The following is an 18,907-nucleotide window of genomic DNA, read 5'->3' on the forward strand; positions in this document are numbered from 1 at the left end:
TTAAGCTGCCCTAGCCATCGGAGGAGCTTACTCGCCTGAGGCTCCTGGTCCTCCCTGCTTTTCACCTGTTGAACAGAACGCCCACCCGTCGTGCTTCCAATGCTGTGCAGAAAGCAGCTTTCTTTGCCTCTTCCCCTGAGGCTGGGCAGAAGGCCTCTTCACAGTATTCTCATATCTGGGAGTATAAGTATATACAAGAAGCTCTAATTTTCACAGCAGTGTTTGGCTGCCTTTCTGAATATGGCTGAGTAGGAAATCACATGATCTGAGACAGTCCCAGAGCCTTCTCCGCAGGACAACAGCTCTGAGGTTTGGGGCCTCATCACCACCGCGCTTTGGAGAAGCTTGCACCCACCTGTTGCTTACATGGTGCCTGGGGATTAAAAAATGGGCACTCAGGTTACAAAGCTCAGACTGTGGCATGGGAGACCGGCTTCCATAGCACCCAGACAACCTGGGCCCCTCTGCAGCAGCCAGGAAGTAGCAGGAAATCGCCACTTTTGAGAATTTCAAGGTAAATTCGTTGAATGCCTGAATTCTTCTGACAGCCGGCCTTCTTCAGCAAGGCTTCACTTGAATGGCAAAACAAGCGAGGGCGTGCCGCCGCTCAGCAAAAGAGAGTACTACACCGGATAAATCGCCCAGTCGCTCAGAGTGCAGCCACCCAAGACAGACACTGAAATCACACTGCAAGAAGAATTCGTTGTACGCGGGAATTTTTCTTACAGAAAGTCTTCCACAGCAAGGCCGCATGCGATTGGCCCCACAAGCGAAGCATCTGCTGCTCAGCTGAAGACAGCTCCACACAGCAGACTTCACTCAGGTGCTTAGAGTGCAGGCACACAGGACAGACACGGAAAACACATTGAAAGCTGTTTCAGCATCTAGTGCAACGATGTCAATGATTCCTTGAATGGAGCATTCTGCGCTGCTTCCTTTCACCCACATAAGCTGAATCCAAAGCTGACTTGCCTCCACTACGTTTATTTCAGAGCATCTACTCTAACTTCCCTTGTGGCTAGTGGGAATGCCTATTCCAGGCCCACTTATGTCTTTGAGATAGAGGACGTATAGAGAATACAGCCTTTCACTACAACGTTTACTGGTTTCCATACCACATAGGAGCAAATTGCATGCAAGGCGAAAGCAACCTTGTGTTCTCTCAGGGAGGGTCTCCTCGGTGCATGGTGGAATGTTTCCTATTTCAAAGTCTGGCATAAGGCTCTCCTGCAGCGGTTTCGGACACTTTACAGCTAAGGCGTCATCATGGCATTGTTAGCAAAGGGATGACGTGGCCTTTTGCATCCTCTTCTGGCACCTACAGGAAACCAGGTCCTCCCGCATGATTCCAAGTCTTTGGACGAAAGATCCAAGCATGAAAGGCCTTCTTCAGTGTGCTTGAATGCAGAGGTCTTAGGGCTGCCCTTAAGCATTTAGCTTTAGAAACACAGCAAAGGATGGTTTCTCCACGTAGATCATGAGAGTGGTGTGATGCACGTGGTCAGTTCAGGCTGATAGAGTTGTGGCCCAGAGAAACGCTTTGTTCTGATGAAAGGATGACCAGATGAAGGACTCCAACAGCCTCTTCCCTAAACGTTGTTGCAAGTCCTACTCTCAGCACACGTATGTTTCAGACTTAAGCTGCATTCCGAGAGGACACCATGCAAACATACGTTTGGGCATTCCACGGTGTATGAATTTGGAGAAAGCAACTGAAAATGTTAGATAGTGAAGATTGAGCTCAGTGACCCCAGAAAAATTTCCATTGCACGGTTGAATTAAGCTGCCCTAGCCATCGGAGGAGCTTACTCGCCTGAGGCTCCTGGTCCTCCCTGCTTTTCACCTGTTGAACAGAACGCCCACCCGTCGTGCTTCCAATGCTGTGCAGAAAGCAGCTTTCTTTGCCTCTTCCCCTGAGGCTGGGCAGAAGGCCTCTTCACAGTATTCTCATATCTGGGAGTATAAGTATATACAAGAAGCTCTAATTTTCACAGCAGTGTTTGGCTGCCTTTCTGAATATGGCTGAGTAGGAAATCACATGATCTGAGACAGTCCCAGAGCCTTCTCTGCAGGACAACAGCTCTGAGGTTTGGGGCCCCATCACCACCGCGCTTTGGAGAAGCTTGCACCCACCTGTTGCTTACATGGTGCCTGGGGATTAAAAAATGGGCACTCAGGTTACAAAGCTCAGACTGTGGCATGGGAGACCGGCTTCCATAGCACCCAGACAACCTGGGCCCCTCTGCAGCAGCCAGGAAGTAGCAGGAAATCGCCACTTTTGAGAATTTCAAGGTAAATTCGTTGAATGCCTGAATTCTTCTGACAGCCGGCCTTCTTCAGCAAGGCTTCACTTGAATGGCAAAACAAGCGAGGGCGTGCCGCCGCTCAGCAAAAGAGAGTACTACACCGGATAAATCGCCCAGTCGCTCAGAGTGCAGCCACCCAAGACAGACACTGAAATCACACTGCAAGAAGAATTCGTTGTACGCGGGAATTTTTCTTACAGAAAGTCTTCCACAGCAAGGCCGCATGCGATTGGCCCCACAAGCGAAGCATCTGCTGCTCAGCTGAAGACAGCTCCACACAGCAGACTTCACTCAGGTGCTTAGAGTGCAGGCACACAGGACAGACACGGAAAACACATTGAAAGCTGTTTCAGCATCTAGTGCAACGATGTCAATGATTCCTTGAATGGAGCATTCTGCGCTGCTTCCTTTCACCCACATAAGCTGAATCCAAAGCTGACTTGCCTCCACTACGTTTATTTCAGAGCATCTACTCTAACTTCCCTTGTGGCTAGTGGGAATGCCTATTCCAGGCCCACTTATGTCTTTGAGATAGAGGACGTATAGAGAATACAGCCTTTCACTACAACGTTTACTGGTTTCCATACCACATAGGAGCAAATTGCATGCAAGGCGAAAGCAACCTTGTGTTCTCTCAGGGAGGGTCTCCTCGGTGCACGGTGGAATGTTTCCTATTTCAAAGTCTGGCATAAGGCTCTCCTGCAGCGGTTTCGGACACTTTACAGCTAAGGCGTCATCATGGCATTGTTAGCAAAGGGATGACGTGGCCTTTTGCATCCTCTTCTGGCACCTACAGGAAACCAGGTCCTCCCGCATGATTCCAAGTCTTTGGACGAAAGATCCAAGCATGAAAGGCCTTCTTCAGTGTGCTTGAATGCAGAGGTCTTAGGGCTGCCCTTAAGCATTTAGCTTTAGAAACACAGCAAAGGATGGTTTCTCCACGTAGATCATGAGAGTGGTGTGATGCACGTGGTCAGTTCAGGCTGATAGAGTTGTGGCCCAGAGAAACGCTTTGTTCTGATGAAAGGATGACCAGATGAAGGACTCCAACAGCCTCTTCCCTAAACGTTGTTGCAAGTCCTACTCTCAGCACACGTATGTTTCAGACTTAAGCTGCATTCCGAGAGGACACCATGCAAACATACGTTTGGGCATTCCACGGTGTATGAATTTGGAGAAAGCAACTGAAAATGTTAGATAGTGAAGATTGAGCTCAGTGACCCCAGAAAAATTTCCATTGCACGGTTGAATTAAGCTGCCCTAGCCATCGGAGGAGCTTACTCGCCTGAGGCTCCTGGTCCTCCCTGCTTTTCACCTGTTGAACAGAACGCCCACCCGTCGTGCTTCCAATGCTGTGCAGAAAGCAGCTTTCTTTGCCTCTTCCCCTGAGGCTGGGCAGAAGGCCTCTTCACAGTATTCTCATATCTGGGAGTATAAGTATATACAAGAAGCTCTAATTTTTAAGGCAGTGTTTGGCTGCCTTTCTGAATATGGCTGAGTAGGAAATCACATGATCTGAGACAGTCCCAGAGCCTTCTCTGCAGGACAACAGCTCTGAGGTTTGGGGCCTCATCACCACCACGCTTTGGAGAAGCTTGCACACACCTGTTGCTTACATGATGCCTGGGGATTAAAAAATGGGCACTCAGGTTACAAAGCTCAGACTGTGGCATGGGAGACCGGCTTCCATACCACCCAGACAACCTGGGCCCCTCTGCAGCAGCCGGGAAGTAGCAGGAAAACGCCACTTTTGAGAATTTCAAGGTAAATTCGTTGAATGCCGGAATTCTTCTGACAGCCGGCTTTCTTCAGCAAGGCTTCACTTGAATGGCAAAACAAGCGAGGGCGTGCCGCCGCTCAGCAAAAGAGAGTACTACACCGGATAAATCGCCCAGTCGCTCAGAGTGCAGCCACCCAAGACAGACACTGAAATCACACTGCAAGAAGAATTCGTTGTAAGCGTTAATTTTTCTTACAGAAAGTCTTCCACAGCAAGGCCGCATGCGATAGGCCCCACAAGCGAAGCATCTGCTGCTCAGCTGAAGACAGCTCCACACAGCAGACTTCACTCAGGTGCTTAGAGTGCAGGCACACAGGACAGACACGGAAAACACATTGAAAGCTGTTTCAGCATCTAGTGCAACGATGTCAATGATTCCTTGAATGGAGCATTCTGCGCTGCTTCCTTTCACCCACATAAGCTGAATCCAAAGCTGACTTGCCTCCACTACGTTTATTTCAGAGCATCTACTCTAACTTCCCTTGTGGCTAGTGGGAATGCCTATTCCAGGCCCACTTATGTCTTTGAGATAGAGGACGTACAGAGAATACAGCCTTTCACTACAACGTTTACTGGTTTCCATACCACATAGGAGCAAATTGCATGCAAGGCGAAAGCAACCTTGTGTTCTCTCACGGAGGGTCTCCTCAGTGCACGGTGGAATGTTTCCTATTTCAAAGTCTGGCATAAGGCTCTCCTGCAGCGGTTTCGGACACTTTACAGCTAAGGCGTCATCATGGCATTGCTAGCAAAGGGATGACGTGGCCTTTTGCATCCTCTTCTGGCACCTACAGGAAACCAGGTCCTCCCGCATGATTCCAAGTCTTTGGACGAAAGATCCAAGCATGAAAGGCCTTCTTCAGTGTGCTTGAATGCAGAGGTCTTAGGGCTGCCCTTAAGCATTTAGCTTTAGAAACACAGCAAAGGATGGTTTCTCCACGTAGATCATGAGAGTGGTGTGATGCACGTGGTCAGTTCAGGCTGATAGAGTTGTGGCCCAGAGAAACGCTTTGTTCTGATGAAAGGATGATCAGATGAAGGACTCCAACAGCCTCTTCCCTAAACGTTGTTGCAAGTCCTACTCTCAGCACACGTATGTTTCAGACTTAAGCTGCATTCCGAGAGGACACCATGCAAACATACGTTTGGGCATTCCACGGTGTATGAATTTGGAGAAAGCAACTGAAAGTGTTAGATAGTGAAGATTGAGCTCAGTGACCCCAGAAAAATTTCCATTGCACGGTTGAATTAAGCTGCCCTAGCCATCGGAGGAGCTTACTCGCCTGAGGCTCCTGGTCCTCCCTGCTTTTCACCTGTTGAACAGAACGCCCACCCGTCGTGCTTCCAATGCTGTGCAGAAAGCAGCTTTCTTTGCCTCTTCCCCTGAGGCTGGGCAGAAGGCCTCTTCACAGTATTCTCATATCTGGGAGTATAAGTATATACAAGAAGCTCTAATTTTCAAGGCAGTGTTTGGCTGCCTTTCTGAATATGGCTGAGTAGGAAATCACATGATCTGAGACAGTCCCAGAGCCTTCTCTGCAGGACAACAGCTCTGAGGTTTGGGGCCTCATCGCCACCGCGCTTTGGAGAAGCTTGCACCCACCTGTTGCTTACATGGTGCCTGGGGATTAAAAAATGGGCACTCACGTTACAAAGCTCAGACTGTGGCATGGGAGACCGGCTTCCATACCACCCAGACAACCTGGGCCCCTCTGCAGCAGCCGGGAAGTAGCAGGAAAACGCCACTTTTGAGAATTTCAAGGTAAATTCGTTGAATGCCGGAATTCTTCTGACAGCCGGCCTTCTTCAGCAAGGCTTCACTTGAATGGCAAAACAAGCGAGGGCGTGCCGCCGCTCAGCAAAAGAGAGTACTACACCGGATAAATCGCCCAGTCGCTCAGAGTGCAGCCACCCAAGACAGACACTGAAATCACACTGCAAGAAGAATTCGTTGTACGCGGGAATTTTTCTTACAGAAAGTCTTCCACAGCAAGGCCGCATGCGATTGGCCCCACAAGCGAAGCATCTGCTGCTCAGCTGAAGACAGCTCCACACAGCAGACTTCACTCAGGTGCTTAGAGTGCATGCACACAGGACAGACACGGAAAACACATTGAAAGCTCTTTCAGCATCTAGTGCAACGATGTCAATGATTCCTTGAATGGAGCGTTCTGTGCTGCTTCCTTTCACCCACATAAGCTGAATCCAAAGCTGACTTGCCTCCACTACGTTTATTTCAGAGCATCTACTCTAACTTCCCTTGTGGCTAGTGGGAATGCCTATTCCAGGCCCACTTATGTCTTTGAGATAGAGGACGTATAGAGAATACAGCCTTTCACTACAACGTTTACTGGTTTCCATACCACATAGGAGCAAATTGCATGCAAGGCGAAAGCAACCTTGTGTTCTCTCAGGGAGGGTCTCCTCGGTGCACGGTGGAATGTTTCCTATTTCAAAGTCTGGCATAAGGCTCTCCTGCAGCGGTTTCGGACACTTTACAGCTAAGGCGTCATCATGGCATTGCTAGCAAAGGGATGACGTGGCCTTTTGCATCCTCTTCTGGCACCTACAGGAAACCAGGTCCTCCCGCATGATTCCAAGTCTTTGGACGAAAGATCCAAGCATGAAAGGCCTTCTTCAGTGTGCTTGAATGCAGAGGTCTTAGGGCTGCCCTTAAGCATTTAGCTTTAGAAACACAGCAAAGGATGGTTTCTCCACGTAGATCATGAGAGTGGTGTGATGCACGTGGTCAGTTCAGGCTGATAGAGTTGTGGCCTAGAGGAACGCTTTGTTCTGATGAAAGGATGACCAGATGAAGGACTCCAACAGCCTCTTCCCTAAACGTTGTTGCAAGTCCTACTCTCAGCACACGTATGTTTCAGACTTAAGCTGCATTCCGAGAGGACACCATGCAAACATACGTTTGGGCATTCCACGGTGTATGAATTTGGAGAAAGCAACTGAAAGTGTTAGTGAAGATTGAGCTCAGTGACCATAGAAAAATTTCCATTGCACGGTTGAATTAAGCTGCCCTAGCCATCGGAGGAGCTTACTCGCCTGAGGCTCCTGGTCCTCCCTGCTTTTCACCTGTTGAACAGAACGCCCACCCGTCGTGCTTCCAATGCTGTGCAGAAAGCAGCTTTCTTTGCCTCTTCCCCTGAGGCTGGGCAGAAGGCCTCTTCACAGTATTCTCATATCTGGGAGTATAAGTATATACAAGAAGCTCTAATTTTCACAGCAGTGTTTGGCTGCCTTTCTGAATATGGCTGAGTAGGAAATCACATGATCTGAGACAGTCCCAGAGCCTTCTCCGCAGGACAACAGCTCTGAGGTTTGGGGCCCCATCACCACCGCGCTTTGGAGAAGCTTGCACCCACCTGTTGCTTACATGGTGCCTGGGGATTAAAAAATGGGCACTCACGTTACAAAGCTCAGACTGTGGCATGGGAGACCGGCTTCCATAGCACCCAGACAACCTGGGCCCCTCTGCAGCAGCCAGGAAGTAGCAGGAAATCGCCACTTTTGAGAATTTCAAGGTAAATTCGTTGAATGCCTGAATTCTTCTGACAGCCGGCCTTCTTCAGCAAGGCTTCACTTGAATGGCAAAACAAGCGAGGGCGTGCCGCCGCTCAGCAAAAGAGAGTACTACACCGGATAAATCGCCCAGTCGCTCAGAGTGCAGCCACCCAAGACAGACACTGAAATCACACTGCAAGAAGAATTCGTTGTACGCGGGAATTTTTCTTACAGAAAGTCTTCCACAGCAAGGCCGCATGCGATTGGCCCCACAAGCGAAGCATCTGCTGCTCAGCTGAAGACAGCTCCACACAGCAGACTTCAATCAGGTGCTTAGAGTGCAGGCACACAGGACAGACACGGAAAACACATTGAAAGCTGTTTCAGCATCTAGTGCAACGATGTCAATGATTCCTTGAATGGAGCATTCTGCGCTGCTTCCTTTCACCCACATAAGCTGAATCCAAAGCTGACTTGCCTCCACTACGTTTATTTCAGAGCATCTACTCTAACTTCCCTTGTGGCTAGTGGGAATGCCTATTCCAGGCCCACTTATGTCTTTGAGATAGAGGACGTATAGAGAATACAGCCTTTCACTACAACGTTTACTGGTTTCCATACCACATAGGAGCAAATTGCATGCAAGGCGAAAGCAACCTTGTGTTCTCTCAGGGAGGGTCTCCTCGGTGCACGGTGGAATGTTTCCTATTTCAAAGTCTGGCATAAGGCTCTCCTGCAGCGGTTTCGGACACTTTACAGCTAAGGCGTCATCATGGCATTGCTAGCAAAGGGATGACGTGGCCTTTTGCATCCTCTTCTGGCACCTACAGGAAACCAGGTCCTCCCGCATGATTCCAAGTCTTTGGACGAAAGATCCAAGCATGAAAGGCCTTCTTCAGTGTGCTTGAATGCAGAGGTCTTAGGGCTGCCCTTAAGCATTTAGCTTTAGAAACACAGCAAAGGATGGTTTCTCCACGTAGATCATGAGAGTGGTGTGATGCACGTGGTCAGTTCAGGCTGATAGAGTTGTGGCCCAGAGAAACGCTTTGTTCTGATGAAAGGATGACCAGATGAAGGACTCCAACAGCCTCTTCCCTAAACGTTGTTGCAAGTCCTACTCTCAGCACACGTATGTTTCAGACTTAAGCTGCATTCCGAGAGGACACCATGCAAACATACTTTTGGGCATTCCACGGTGTATGAATTTGGAGAAAGCAACTGAAAGTGTTAGATAGTGAAGATTGAGCTCAGTGACCCCAGAAAAATTTCCATTGCACGGTTGAATTAAGCTGCCCTAGCCATCGGAGGAGCTTACTCGCCTGAGGCTCCTGGTCCTCCCTGCTTTTCACCTGTTGAACAGAACGCCCACCCGTCGTGCTTCCAATGCTGTGCAGAAAGCAGCTTTCTTTGCCTCTTCCCCTGAGGCTGGGCAGAAGGCCTCTTCACAGTATTCTCATATCTGGGAGTATAAGTATATACAAGAAGCTCTAATTTTCACAGCAGTGTTTGGCTGCCTTTCTGAATATGGCTGAGTAGGAAATCACATGATCTGAGACAGTCCCAGAGCCTTCTCTGCAGGACAACAGCTCTGAGGTTTGGGGCCTCATCACCACCACGCTTTGGAGAAGCTTGCACACACCTGTTGCTTACATGATGCCTGGGGATTAAAAAATGGGCACTCAGGTTACAAAGCTCAGACTGTGGCATGGGAGACCGGCTTCCATAGCACCCAGACAACCTGGGCCCCTCTGCAGCAGCCGGGAAGTAGCAGGAAAACGCCACTTTTGAGAATTTCAAGGTAAATTCGTTGAATGCCGGAATTCTTCTGACAGCCGGCTTTCTTCAGCAAGGCTTCACTTGAATGGCAAAACAAGCGAGGGCGTGCCGCCGCTCAGCAAAAGAGAGTACTACACCGGATAAATCGCCCAGTCGCTCAGAGTGCAGCCACCCAAGACAGACACTGAAATCACACTGCAAGAAGAATTCGTTGTACGCGGGAATTTTTCTTACAGAAAGTCTTCCACAGCAAGGCCGCATGCGATTGGCCCCACAAGCGAAGCATCTGCTGCTCAGCTGAAGACAGCTCCACACAGCAGACTTCACTCAGGTGCTTAGAGTGCAGGCACACAGGACAGACACGGAAAACACATTGAAAGCTGTTTCAGCATCTAGTGCAACGATGTCAATGATTCCTTGAATGGAGCATTCTGCGCTGCTTCCTTTCACCCACATAAGCTGAATCCAAAGCTGACTTGCCTCCACTACGTTTATTTCAGAGCATCTACTCTAACTTCCCTTGTGGCTAGTGGGAATGCCTATTCCAGGCCCACTTATGTCTTTGAGATAGAGGACGTATAGAGAATACAGCCTTTCACTACAACGTTTACTGGTTTCCATACCACATAGGAGCAAATTGCATGCAAGGCGAAAGCAACCTTGTGTTCTCTCAGGGAGGGTCTCCTCGGTGCACGGTGGAATGTTTCCTATTTCAAAGTCTGGCATAAGGCTCTCCTGCAGCGGTTTCGGACACTTTACAGCTAAGGCGTCATCATGGCATTGCTAGCAAAGGGATGACGTGGCCTTTTGCATCCTCTTCTGGCACCTACAGGAAACCAGGTCCTCCCGCATGATTCCAAGTCTTTGGACGAAAGATCCAAGCATGAAAGACCTTCTTCAGTGTGCTTGAATGCAGAGATCTTAGGGCTGCCCTTAAGCATTTAGCTTTAGAAACACAGCAAAGGATGGTTTCTCCACGTAGATCATGAGAGTGGTGTGATGCACGTGGTCAGTTCAGGCTGATAGAGTTGTGGCCTAGAGGAACGCTTTGTTCTGATGAAAGGATGACCAGATGAAGGACTCCAACAGCCTCTTCCCTAAACGTTGTTGCAAGTCCTACTCTCAGCACACGTATGTTTCAGACTTAAGCTGCATTCCGAGAGGACACCATGCAAACATACGTTTGGGCATTCCACGGTGTATGAATTTGGAGAAAGCAACTGAAAGTGTTAGTGAAGATTGAGCTCAGTGACCATAGAAAAATTTCCATTGCACGGTTGAATTAAGCTGCCCTAGCCATCGGAGGAGCTTACTCGCCTGAGGCTCCTGGTCCTCCCTGCTTTTCACCTGTTGAACAGAACGCCCACCCGTCGTGCTTCCAATGCTGTGCAGAAAGCAGCTTTCTTTGCCTCTTCCCCTGAGGCTGGGCAGAAGGCCTCTTCACAGTATTCTCATATCTGGGAGTATAAGTATATACAAGAAGCTCTAATTTTCACAGCAGTGTTTGGCTGCCTTTCTGAATATGGCTGAGTAGGAAATCACATGATCTGAGACAGTCCCAGAGCCTTCTCCGCAGGACAACAGCTCTGAGGTTTGGGGCCTCATCACCACCGCGCTTTGGAGAAGCTTGCACCCACCTGTTGCTTACATGGTGCCTGGGGATTAAAAAATGGGCACTCAGGTTACAAAGCTCAGACTGTGGCATGGGAGACCGGCTTCCATAGCACCCAGACAACCTGGGCCCCTCTGCAGCAGCCAGGAAGTAGCAGGAAATCGCCACTTTTGAGAATTTCAAGGTAAATTCGTTGAATGCCTGAATTCTTCTGACAGCCGGCCTTCTTCAGCAAGGCTTCACTTGAATGGCAAAACAAGCGAGGGCGTGCCGCCGCTCAGCAAAAGAGAGTACTACACCGGATAAATCGCCCAGTCGCTCAGAGTGCAGCCACCCAAGACAGACACTGAAATCACACTGCAAGAAGAATTCGTTGTACGCGGGAATTTTTCTTACAGAAAGTCTTCCACAGCAAGGCCGCATGCGATTGGCCCCACAAGCGAAGCATCTGCTGCTCAGCTGAAGACAGCTCCACACAGCCGACTTCACTCAGGTGCTTAGAGTGCAGGCACACAGGACAGACACGGAAAACACATTGAAAGCTGTTTCAGCATCTAGTGCAACGATGTCAATGATTCCTTGAATGGAGCATTCTGCGCTGCTTCCTTTCACCCACATAAGCTGAATCCAAAGCTGACTTGCCTCCACTACGTTTATTTCAGAGCATCTACTCTAACTTCCCTTGTGGCTAGTGGGAATGCCTATTCCAGGCCCACTTATGTCTTTGAGATAGAGGACGTATAGAGAATACAGCCTTTCACTACAACGTTTACTGGTTTCCATACCACATAGGAGCAAATTGCATGCAAGGCGAAAGCAACCTTGTGTTCTCTCAGGGAGGGTCTCCTCGGTGCACGGTGGAATGTTTCCTATTTCAAAGTCTGGCATAAGGCTCTCCTGCAGCGGTTTCGGACACTTTACAGCTAAGGCGTCATCATGGCATTGTTAGCAAAGGGATGACGTGGCCTTTTGCATCCTCTTCTGGCACCTACAGGAAACCAGGTCCTCCCGCATGATTCCAAGTCTTTGGACGAAAGATCCAAGCATGAAAGGCCTTCTTCAGTGTGCTTGAATGCAGAGGTCTTAGGGCTGCCCTTAAGCATTTAGCTTTAGAAACACAGCAAAGGATGGTTTCTCCACGTAGATCATGAGAGTGGTGTGATGCACGTGGTCAGTTCAGGCTGATAGAGTTGTGGCCCAGAGAAACGCTTTGTTCTGATGAAAGGATGACCAGATGAAGGACTCCAACAGCCTCTTCAATAAACGTTGTTGCAAGTCCTACTCTCAGCACACGTATGTTTCAGACTTAAGCTGCATTCCGAGAGTACACCATGCAAACATACGTTTGGGCATTCCACGGTGTATGAATTTGGAGAAAGCAACTGAAAGTGTTAGATAGTGAAGATTGAGCTCAGTGACCCCAGAAAAATTTCCATTGCACGGTTGAATTAAGCTGCCCTAGCCATCGGAGGAGCTTACTCGCCTGAGGCTCCTGGTCCTCCCTGCTTTTCACCTGTTGAACAGAACGCCCACCCGTCGTGCTTCCAATGCTGTGCAGAAAGCAGCTTTCTTTGCCTCTTCCCCTGAGGCTGGGCAGAAGGCCTCTTCACAGTATTCTCATATCTGGGAGTATAAGTATATACAAGAAGCTCTAATTTTCACAGCAGTGTTTGGCTGCCTTTCTGAATATGGCTGAGTAGGAAATCACATGATCTGAGACAGTCCCAGAGCCTTCTCTGCAGGACAACAGCTCTGAGGTTTGGGGCCTCATCGCCACCGCGCTTTGGAGAAGCTTGCACCCACCTGTTGCTTACATGGTGCCTGGGGATTAAAAAATGGGCACTCACGTTACAAAGCTCAGACTGTGGCATGGGAGACCGGCTTCCATAGCACCCAGACAACATGGGCCCCTCTGCAGCAACCGGGAAGTAGCAGGAAAACGCCACTTTTGAGAATTTCAAGGTAAATTCGTTGAATGCCGGAATTCTTCTGACAGCCGGCCTTCTTCAGCAAGGCTTCACTTGAATGGCAAAACAAGCGAGGGCGTGCCGCCGCTCAGCAAAAGAGAGTACTACACCGGATAAATCGCCCAGTCGCTCAGAGTGCAGCCACCCAAGACAGACACTGAAATCACACTGCAAGAAGAATTCGTTGTACGCGGGAATTTTTCTTACAGAAAGTCTTCCACAGCAAGGCCGCATGCGATTGGCCCCACAAGCGAAGCATCTGCTGCTCAGCTGAAGACAGCTCCACACAGCAGACTTCACTCAGGTGCTTAGAGTGCAGGCACACAGGACAGACACGGAAAACACATTGAAAGCTGTTTCAGCATCTAGTGCAACGATGTCAATGATTCCTTGAATGGAGCATTCTGCGCTGCTTCCTTTCACCCACATAAGCTGAATCCAAAGCTGACTTGCCTCCACTACGTTTATTTCAGAGCATCTACTCTAACTTCCCTTGTGGCTAGTGGGAATGCCTATTCCAGGCCCACTTATGTCTTTGAGATAGAGGACGTATAGAGAATACAGCCTTTCACTACAACGTTTACTGGTTTCCATACCACATAGGAGCAAATTGCATGCAAGGCGAAAGCAACCTTGTGTTCTCTCAGGGAGGGTCTCCTCGGTGCACGGTGGAATGTTTCCTATTTCAAAGTCTGGCATAAGGCTCTCCTGCAGCGGTTTCGGACACTTTACAGCTAAGGCGTCATCATGGCATTGCTAGCAAAGGGATGACGTGGCCTTTTGCATCCTCTTCTGGCACCTACAGGAAACCAGGTCCTCCCGCATGATTCCAAGTCTTTGGACGAAAGATCCAAGCATGAAAGACCTTCTTCAGTGTGCTTGAATGCAGAGATCTTAGGGCTGCCCTTAAGCATTTAGCTTTAGAAACACAGCAAAGGATGGTTTCTCCACGTAGATCATGAGAGTGGTGTGATGCACGTGGTCAGTTCAGGCTGATAGAGTTGTGGCCCAGAGGAACGCTTTGTTCTGATGAAAGGATGACCAGATGAAGGACTCCAACAGCCTCTTCCCTAAACGTTGTTGCAAGTCCTACTCTCAGCACACGTATGTTTCAGACTTAAGCTGCATTCCGAGAGGACACCATGCAAACATACGTTTGGGCATTCCACGGTGTATGAATTTGGAGAAAGCAACTGAAAGTGTTAGTGAAGATTGAGCTCAGTGACCATAGAAAAATTTCCATTGCACGGTTGAATTAAGCTGCCCTAGCCATCGGAGGAGCTTACTCGCCTGAGGCTCCTGGTCCTCCCTGCTTTTCACCTGTTGAACAGAACGCCCACCCGTCGTGCTTCCAATGCTGTGCAGAAAGCAGCTTTCTTTGCCTCTTCCCCTGAGGCTGGGCAGAAGGCCTCTTCACAGTATTCTCATATCTGGGAGTATAAGTATATACAAGAAGCTCTAATTTTCACAGCAGTGTTTGGCTGCCTTTCTGAATATGGCTGAGTAGGAAATCACATGATCTGAGACAGTCCCAGAGCCTTCTCCGCAGGACAACAGCTCTGAGGTTTGGGGCCTCATCACCACCGCGCTTTGGAGAAGCTTGCACCCACCTGTTGCTTACATGGTGCCTGGGGATTAAAAAATGGGCACTCAGGTTACAAAGCTCAGACTGTGGCATGGGAGACCGGCTTCCATAGCACCCAGACAACCTGGGCCCCTCTGCAGCAGCCAGGAAGTAGCAGGAAATCGCCACTTTTGAGAATTTCAAGGTAAATTCGTTGAATGCCGGAATTCTTCTGACAGCCGGCCTTCTTCAGCAAGGCTTCACTTGAATGGCAAAACAAGCGAGGGCGTGCCGCCGCTCAGCAAAAGAGAGTACTACACCGGATAAATCGCCCAGTCGCTCAGAGTGCAGCCACCCAAGACAGACACTGAAATCACACTGCAAGAAGAATTCGTTGTACGCGGGAATTTTTCTTACAGAAAGTCTTCCACAGCAAGGCCGCATGCGATTGGCCCCACAAGCGAAGCATCTGCTGCTCAGCTGAAGACAGCTCCACACAGCAGACTTCACTCAGGTGCTTAGAGTGCAGGCACACAGGACAGACACGGAAAACACATTGAAAGCTGTTTCAGCATCTAGTGCAACGATGTCAATGATTCCTTGAATGGAGCATTCTGCGCTGCTTCCTTTCACCCACATAAGCTGAATCCAAAGCTGACTTGCCTCCACTACGTTTATTTCAGAGCATCTACTCTAACTTCCCTTGTGGCTAGTGGGAATGCCTATTCCAGGCCCACTTATGTCTTTGAGATAGAGGACGTATAGAGAATACAGCCTTTCACTACAACGTTTACTGGTTTCCATACCACATAGGAGCAAATTGCATGCAAGGCGAAAGCAACCTTGTGTTCTCTCAGGGAGGGTCTCCTCGGTGCACGGTGGAATGTTTCCTATTTCAAAGTCTGGCATAAGGCTCTCCTGCAGCGGTTTCGGACACTTTACAGCTAAGGCGTCATCATGGCATTGTTAGCAAAGGGATGACGTGGCCTTTTGCATCCTCTTCTGGCACCTACAGGAAACCAGGTCCTCCCGCATGATTCCAAGTCTTTGGACGAAAGATCCAAGCATGAAAGGCCTTCTTCAGTGTGCTTGAATGCAGAGGTCTTAGGGCTGCCCTTAAGCATTTAGCTTTAGAAACACAGCAAAGGATGGTTTCTCCACGTAGATCATGAGAGTGGTGTGATGCACGTGGTCAGTTCAGGCTGATAGAGTTGTGGCCCAGAGAAACGCTTTGTTCTGATGAAAGGATGACCAGATGAAGGACTCCAACAGCCTCTTCCCTAAACGTTGTTGCAAGTCCTACTCTCAGCACACGTATGTTTCAGACTTAAGCTGCATTCCGAGAGGACACCATGCAAACATACGTTTGGGCATTCCACGGTGTATGAATTTGGAGAAAGCAACTGAAAGTGTTAGATAGTGAAGATTGAGCTCAGTGACCCCAGAAAAATTTCCATTGCACGGTTGAATTAAGCTGCCCTAGCCATCGGAGGAGCTTACTCGCCTGAGGCTCCTGGTCCTCCCTGCTTTTCACCTGTTGAACAGAACGCCCACCCGTCGTGCTTCCAATGCTGTGCAGAAAGCAGCTTTCTTTGCCTCTTCCCCTGAGGCTGGGCAGAAGGCCTCTTCACAGTATTCTCATATCTGGGAGTATAAGTATATACAAGAAGCTCTAATTTTCACAGCAGTGTTTGGCTGCCTTTCTGAATATGGCTGAGTAGGAAATCACATGATCTGAGACAGTCCCAGAGCCTTCTCTGCAGGACAACAGCTCTGAGGTTTGGGGCCTCATCGCCACCGCGCTTTGGAGAAGCTTGCACCCACCTGTTGCTTACATGGTGCCTGGGGATTAAAAAATGGGCACTCACGTTACAAAGCTCAGACTGTGGCATGGGAGACCGGCTTCCATAGCACCCAGACAACATGGGCCCCTCTGCAGCAACCGGGAAGTAGCAGGAAAACGCCACTTTTGAGAATTTCAAGTTAAATTCGTTGAATGCCGGAATTCTTCTGACAGCCGGCCTTCTTCAGCAAGGCTTCACTTGAATGGCAAAACAAGCGAGGGCGTGCCGCCGCTCAGCAAAAGAGAGTACTACACCGGATAAATCGCCCAGTCGCTCAGAGTGCAGCCACCCAAGACAGACACTGAAATCACACTGCAAGAAGAATTCGTTGTACGCGGGAATTTTTCTTACAGAAAGTCTTCCACAGCAAGGCCGCATGCGATTGGCCCCACAAGCGAAGCATCTGCTGCTCAGCTGAAGACAGCTCCACACAGCAGACTTCACTCAGGTGCTTAGAGTGCAGGCACACAGGACAGACACGGAAAACACATTGAAAGCTGTTTCAGCATCTAGTGCAACGATGTCAATGATTCCTTGAATGGAGCATTCTGCGCTGCTTCCTTTCACCCACATAAGCTGAATCCAAAGCTGACTTGCCTCCACTACGTTTATTTCAGAGCATCTACTCTAACTTCCCTTGTGGCTAGTGGGAATGCCTATTCCAGGCCCACTTATGTCTTTGAGATAGAGGACGTATAGAGAATACAGCCTTTCACTACAACGTTTACTGGTTTCCATACCACATAGGAGCAAATTGCATGCAAGGCGAAAGCAACCTTGTGTTCTCTCAGGGAGGGTCTCCTCGGTGCACGGTGGAATGTTTCCTATTTCAAAGTCTGGCATAAGGCTCTCCTGCAGCGGTTTCGGACACTTTACAGCTAAGGCGTCATCATGGCATTGCTAGCAAAGGGATGACGTGGCCTTTTGCATCCTCTTCTGGCACCTACAGGAAACCAGGTCCTCCCGCATGATTCCAAGTCTTTGGACGAAAGATCCAAGCATGAAAGACCTTCTTCAGTGTGCTTGAATGCAGAGATCTTAGGGCTGCCCTTAAGCATTTAGCTTTAGAAACACAGCAAAGGATGGTTTCTCCACGTAGATCATGAGAGTGGTGTGATGCACGTGGTCAGTTCAGGCTGATAGAGTTGTGGCCCAGAGGAACGCTTTGTTCTGATGAAAGGATGACCAGATGAAGGACTCCAACAGCCTCTTCCCTAAACGTTGTTGCAAGTCCTACTCTCAGCACACGTATGTTTCAGACTTAAGCTGCATTCCGAGAGGACACCATGCAAACATACGTTTGGGCATTCCACGGTGTATGAATTTGGAGAAAGCAACTGAAAGTGTTAGTGAAGATTGAGCTCAGTGACCATAGAAAAATTTCCATTGCACGGTTGAATTAAGCTGCCCTAGCCATCGGAGGAGCTTACTCGCCTGAGGCTCCTGGTCCTCCCTGCTTTTCACCTGTTGAACAGAACGCCCACCCGTCGTGCTTCCAATGCTGTGCAGAAAGCAGCTTTCTTTGCCTCTTCCCCTGAGGCTGGGCAGAAGGCCTCTTCACAGTATTCTCATATCTGGGAGTATAAGTATATACAAGAAGCTCTAATTTTCACAGCAGTGTTTGGCTGCCTTTCTGAATATGGCTGAGTAGGAAATCACATGATCTGAGACAGTCCCAGAGCCTTCTCCGCAGGACAACAGCTCTGAGGTTTGGGGCCTCATCACCACCGCGCTTTGGAGAAGCTTGCACCCACCTGTTGCTTACATGGTGCCTGGGGATTAAAAAATGGGCACTCAGGTTACAAAGCTCAGACTGTGGCATGGGAGACCGGCTTCCATAGCACCCAGACAACCTGGGCCCCTCTGCAGCAGCCAGGAAGTAGCAGGAAATCGCCACTTTTGAGAATTTCAAGGTAAATTCGTTGAATGCCTGAATTCTTCTGACAGCCGGCCTTCTTCAGCAAGGCTTCACTTGAATGGCAAAACAAGCGAAGGCGTGCCGCCGCTCAGCAAAAGAGAGTACTACACCGGATAAATCGCCCAGTCGCTCAGAGTGCAGCCACCCAAGACAGACACTGAAATCACACTGCAAGAAGAATTCGTTGTACGCGGGAATTTTTCTTACAGAAAGTCTTCCACAGCAAGGCCGCATGCGATTGGCCCCACAAGCGAAGCATCTGCTGCTCAGCTGAAGACAGCTCCACACAGCAGACTTCACTCAGGTGCTTAGAGTGCAGGCACACAGGACAGACACGGAAAACACATTGAAAGCTGTTTCAGCATCTAGTGCAACGATGTCAATGATTCCTTGAATGGAGCATTCTGCGCTGCTTCCTTTCACCCACATAAGCTGAATCCAAAGCTGACTTGCCTCCACTACGTTTATTTCAGAGCATCTACTCTAACTTCCCTTGTGGCTAGTGGGAATGCCTATTCCAGGCCCACTTATGTCTTTGAGATAGAGGACGTATAGAGAATACAGCCTTTCACTACAACGTTTACTGGTTTCCATACCACATAGGAGCAAATTGCATGCAAGGCG

This window comes from Manis pentadactyla, chromosome 17 (assembly GCF_030020395.1).
Source record: "Manis pentadactyla isolate mManPen7 chromosome 17, mManPen7.hap1, whole genome shotgun sequence".
Taxonomy (NCBI): Eukaryota; Metazoa; Chordata; class Mammalia; order Pholidota; family Manidae; genus Manis; species Manis pentadactyla.